The sequence below is a fragment of the Gymnoscopelus braueri genome (genome assembly GCF_963280865.1).
Source record: "Gymnoscopelus braueri genome assembly, chromosome: 17".
Lineage (NCBI taxonomy): Eukaryota > Metazoa > Chordata > Actinopteri > Myctophiformes > Myctophidae > Gymnoscopelus > Gymnoscopelus braueri.
In genome coordinates, this window is record NC_137617.1 from 7,725,411 (window position 1) to 7,731,410 (window position 6,000).

The following is a 6,000-nucleotide window of genomic DNA, read 5'->3' on the forward strand; positions in this document are numbered from 1 at the left end:
TTGCCAGTAAACACGACGAACGAGGCCAACGGCGCGATCCATCGCGGGTTGAAGTTTAGTCGTTTTCACACATTCACGGATTGTAAACTTGAAGCTCCGTTTCATGTCTGCTAATGAAACAAGAGCCCTTTACAACAAATATACAGAGATACTATTTCTGTTACACCTTCAATTACTCTGTATTCATTGATACACAAATGTAACCAAACCAATTTGCACACACTTCACATTAAAGAGAAATCCCAATGTTCTGTTGTGAGTTCATATAGTGCCGGAAAAGAATATCCTATGTGTTCTGTGCAAGGCAGGAATTTCAGGGAGGCCACGAAGGCCATGGCCGTTGTTGCCCCTCAGTTTGGCCATGTGCCCCTCAAAGAAATAGCATGCCCTGAGAAAAAAAGAAAATGGACAACACAAAAGGCCAAGTGGCCTTGCCCCTAAAATGACGAAATTCCAGGCCTGGTTCTGTGTATACAGAACAAACTCCTTGACGTAATTGTTTTACTATTTAGTATTTTATTATTGATCGCTGGTCCCGAGACAGACTAAGCGAGTACATCCCATCCCATCACGATCACTGACCTCGACTATGCAGTTGACCTTGCCCTAGTCTCTGACACAGCAGAGAAAGGAAGGGAACTACTACATGGCAGTGGAAATGGAGTGCAGGAAAATCGGCCTCAGCTCAATGCCAAGAAAACCAAAGTAATGGCATTTTAACACGGAGGACAAAAGCATCGCTACCGCCAACGGGACGGAGCTTGAGGCAGTCAAGGACTTCAAATATCTCTGAGCCTGGATTTCCTTGACAGAACAGAATCTGAAAGTCCGGAGTGCACTTGCGTGGAATGCCTCGTATCGAGGAGATTGTGGAAATCTGATATGGGAGATGACCTCAAGAGGCGGCTGTTCATGGCTACAGTGGAGCTAGTATTGCTGTATGGGGTCGAGACATGGACGCTCCACAGCACAGCAGGAAAAGGCCCTGGATGGCGTCTACACAAGAATGCTACGAATGGCGCTTGGTGTAACATAGTTGGACCTAGAAACGTAGACCTCTGCGGAGGCCTCCTGTGGGTCAGTGTTGATTTTGTCGACTGAAACCATGACGAAAGATGTTCGTCGACTACCTTTTTTTCACTGACGAAAACTAAATAAAGACTTAATAAAAACTAGGCTACGATGACTAAAACTAAGACTAAATATATTGTAAAAACTAGACTGAAATGTTAGTGAGGGACGAGTGGAGAAGAGATCCAGTAGAACTAAGACAAGTCATTTTATGTTTGGTTGCGCTGGGGTTTTGCGCTCTGAAAATAGCAGATCTACAAGCTCACAACGTGTCACGCTGCGACGCGTTGTGAGCTTGTAGATCGGCTATTTTCAGCATGCGATCAAGTCAATCAATCAAGGCAAATACATATAATTTGGGGTATGATGATTTTACCCATCAAAATATGTTGTTCCAGGGTACCCCCCACCCCCCTCCCCAGAAGAGAAGATTTGAGTTAAAAATGTTGTTTAAAAAAAAGAAAATGTATTCAAAGATTTGCACATCAATGTTCAAGATTCTTTTCAAAAATAGCAGATCTACAAGCTCATAGCGCGGCACTCGGTGTCGTGCCGTGAGCTTGTAGATCTGCTATTTTTGAATAGCCAAAGTCTAGAATAATGGTTACTGTAGCTAAAATCTAAAAAGACACGGATGCGTTCCCAGATTGAATGGGTTAAGGCCTAAAGCTTTGGCCCAGAGCCACAGTGATGGCGGATTTGAGAAGATGTGAAAGAACTTTGTAACAAATCCGGACGCGGGAGTGCTGGAGAGAAAAGAGAAGGAATAGCGAAAGAGAGAGAGAGAGAGATCTGACCCAGAGAAAAGATGATGGAGGAGGAAAACACTGGGAGATGAAGGCACACACACACACACACACACACACACACACACACACACACACACACACACACACACACACACACACACACACACACACACACACCCCGAGAGACGGGGTTGTTGCCACAAGGCTTTGATCAGGAGAGAGGGAGGGAGAGAGAGAGAGAGAGAGGGGAGGGGGGGGCACAAAGAAGAGAAGGGGAGAAAGAGAGATTGATAGAGAAGAATAGAACAAAAGAGAGGTGAGATGAAGATAGGAGGGACGTATGGGAAGAATGGAAAAAGTGGGGGGAGGGAGGCTGTGTACAGAAAGAAGGTCAAATGTTGAAGGATGAAAGGATGGAAAGTTTATTAGAGAGAGAGAGAGAGAGAGAGAGAGAGAGAGAGAGAGAGAGAGAGAGAGAGAGAGAGAGTTCATCTTACTGCAGAACTGACTTTAGAAGAGGCCAAACGTCTAGCGCTCCTTCGAGACAGAATCCCCCGCTTTGCCAGGGGAGATTATGTGCTCATGAGCATCAGGCAGTACTACTTGAACCTCCAAATACACCTGCTGTCATAACAGTGTTTTTCTGTCTTCGACTTAAGTGTTTACATGACCACTTCTATAACCCCAGTATTGCTTCTGTCTCTCCCTTCTGTCTTTCTCTCTCACTCTCTTTCTCTACTTTGCCCTTTTTCTGCCATCTGTCCCTTTCTCCCTCTCCTCTGCCAGTCTCATCCTCTTCTTGTCTCTCTCTCTCTCTCTCTCTCTCTCTCTCTCTTTCTCTCTCTCTCGCTGTGACCTGTTGAACTTGTATTTTTCCATAAAAAGCCCTTGGTGCGGGGGTTGGGGTGTGTTACTGTTGGAGCTGATCTCTCAGGTCTGAATGAGTGGCTTGTGAGAGCAGCTGAACGCAGAGTTAAGGCTGACTGATGTTAACGCTGCGTTGACAGACACCAAGGCCACCGAGCACTATGGAAATATCAACAGTCAGGAACGGTGCTTCTAAAGCAGAGTCAACGAGTTGAAGCGACTTTTGTCGAAACTAAAACTTTCCATTTTAGACAGGATTATAGTTTATATGCTTTTTCCTGAGCAAGTTACAGAGTCAAAGCATGCAGGAACGGTTTGAGTGTTCTGCAGCCCAGAGAGTGAGGCTGATATAATCATACTTGAAAGACTGTAGGAAAGCTGAGAGGGAGACAGGGTAGGAGAGACAGACGGTAGGAAAGCTGAGAGGGAGACAGTGTAGGAGAGACAGACAGCAGGAAAGCTGAGAGGGAGACAGTGTAGGAGAGACAGACGGCAGGAAAGCTGAGAGGGAGACAGTGTAGGAGAGACAGACAGCAGGAAAGCTGAGAGGGAGACAGTGTAGGAGAGACAGACAGCAGGAAAGCTGAGAGGAACACTGTAGGAGAGACAGACAGTAGGAAAATGAGAGGGAGACGGTGTAGGAGAGACAGACAGCAGGAAAGCTGAGAGGGAGATTGTGTAAGAAAGACAGACAGTAGGAAAGCTAAGAGGGAGACGTGTAGGAGAGACAGACAGTCGGAAAGCTGAGAGGAGGACTGTGTAGGAGAGACAGACAGTAGAAAAAGTAAGAGGACGACTGTGTAGGAGAGACAGACAGCAGGAAAGCTGAGAGGGAGACAGTGTAGGAGAGACAGACGGTAGGAAAGCTGAGAGTAAGACTGTGTAGTAGAGACAGACAGCAGGAAAGCTGAGAGGGAGACAGTGTAGGAGAGACAGACGGTAGGAAAGCTGAGAGGAAGACTGTGTAGTAGAGACAGACAGCAGGAAAGCTGAGAGGGAGACAGTGTAGGAGAGACAGACAAGCTGAGAGGGAGACGGTGTAGGAGAGACAGACAAGCTGAGAGGGAGACGGTGTAGGAGAGACAGACAGTAGGAAAGCTAAGAGGCACACTAATAACCTGATTACTGCGAATAATAAAATGATGATAATACATTGATTGAAGCATTCACATGGATAGCATTAGTGTACAGTAATGACCCAGATTTACTTATTTTACACAATAGTCATGTTTCTGTTAATCTCTTGTAAAGTTGTTAAGCAAGGGATAATTGACGGAGAGCCGGTAGGAGATGGAGGGATTTAATCCCGCTTTAATCCTGCTTATTCCACAGCTACTTAATGCATAAATTAATACATTTACCCAAAAGTAACAACAAAACAGAGTATTCCATTCATTAATGCCAGGTGCGGCTGTCCGTCCAGTGCAACGCATCGCCTCGGAAAACTACAGGAAGTGTTCAAATATAATACATTTTACTGCATTGTCTATTTCTCGCTTCAGATGTTTTCAAAAACATTCTTGAGAGCAATGTTTAGCTGTAAATGACATTGTGTGTTTGTTTACATGGCATGTCATGTTTGATGCGTGATGTTTAATGTTTGATTGGCTGTCATGTTTGATGTGGCACAAAATCAAGCAGTGCAGCAGGTGCTCTGAGTCTTTGATTAGACAGCGTTCTGTTATTGAGCTCAGCGGTCATTATCCAGAAATAACACATCAGAATCAACCAAGCTGTGTAATAATAGTTAATTATATCAGGTGTCGTTAACCATCTTAATGAGGTTTTGCTGACCCAATTGAGACCTTATCCCGATTTTGTAAACCACTTTTAACCATTTACCGTTTACATGAAATGGTGTTCGGAATGTACGCACGATGACGCAAAACAATGCATGTCAGGCACACTCTACACACTTATGTTTATGTGGTCTCCTCACATCAGAGCTATTTTCAAATATCCTATCCTAAAATAGGGCTAAAGTGGTTAATGTATGTTTTATAATGTAATAATTTATATCCGCAAAGTAACTAGTAACTAAAGTTTTCAAATAATTGTAGTGGAGTAAAAGTACAATATTTGCCTCTGAGATGTGGAGTAGAAGTAAAAGTACTGAAAATTGGAAATACTCCAGTAAAGTAAAAATACCTTAAAATTGTACTTAAGTACAGTAGAGTCGTACATGTGCTTTGTTACTTTACACCACTGCTGACTCTCCGAACTATACTATATTGTTAAGAAAGCCTGTCCGAACTCCAACGTTGGATGGAGTAGGCTATGCATTGTGCTTTTAGTGTGCATTGTAAACTGCTGTATTGTATTGTCTCTCAAGTCTAAACCGGTTCCCAATTAGAACCGCAGAGCGCAGCTGGAGTGCTCTAAGCTGTTATGAATACAGTACATATGACATTAAAACTTGGTTAAATGCCATCTAGCACTGGGAGGTGGTGCTGCTTGGATCAAAATGAAACACTCTTGTTTAACCCATTAAGACCGGGAAAGAATCTGTGTCACTTTTAGATTTCTTTGGGCTATTCAAAAATAGCAGATCCAAGATACATATAATTTTGGGGGTCCTTGACATGAAAAGGTTTGAAAACGTACTTATCAGTAACATACGTTTTTCAGAAAGACATTTTGTAGAATCCCCAGAAGCAAAGATTTGAGTTACAAATGTTTGCTTTGAAAAATATACTGTACATATTCATAGAATTGCACAATTTTTCACGATAAAAATAGCAGATCTACAAGTTGCTTGTATATCTGCTGTTTTCTAATAGCCCAAAGAAATCTAGAAATGACACAGACGCATTCCCGGTCTAAATGGGTTAAAACCACATCACTCATATTGCCCTGGTATTGAAATGGAGAGAGCCACTGGTACTGGTGCTGGATGCATTGAGGCTGTCTAGTGGCGGCCAGGCGGCCATGGGTCATATAGCAGTGCCATGTGTTGGAAGGGTTTTCACATCACCTTATAATCTCTCCTCTCTAAGCCATTCTTCTGAGCCACGTTACTGTACTGTACAGTATATATGAGATCTACAGCAGAGGAATGTGGACTTGGATATGGCTCATAAAACCAGCTAATGTATGGCAGGCTTCTCTTTGCTCTGTGTGCGTGCGTGCGTGTGTGTGTGTGTGTGTGTTTGTGTGGGTGTGTGTGTGTGTGTGTGTGTGTGTATGCGCGCGTGTGCGTGTGCATGTGCGTGTGTGCGTGCGTGTGCGTGCGAGCTAGATTCCCAAGATTCAGGTTAGGCATTTGGAGCAGAGGTTAGATTTAAGGGTTAGGGTTGGGAGTTATGCCTGATTT

The 6,000-nt window shown here is 43.8% G+C and overlaps 1 protein-coding gene across 1 annotated transcript in view; it reads right to left on the reverse strand.

The window, feature by feature from the left end:
• Positions 1-6,000, reverse strand: part of LOC308104901 (anthrax toxin receptor 1-like) — a 98,228-nt gene that overhangs the window by 37,792 nt on the left and 54,436 nt on the right. The window lies entirely within an intron of this gene.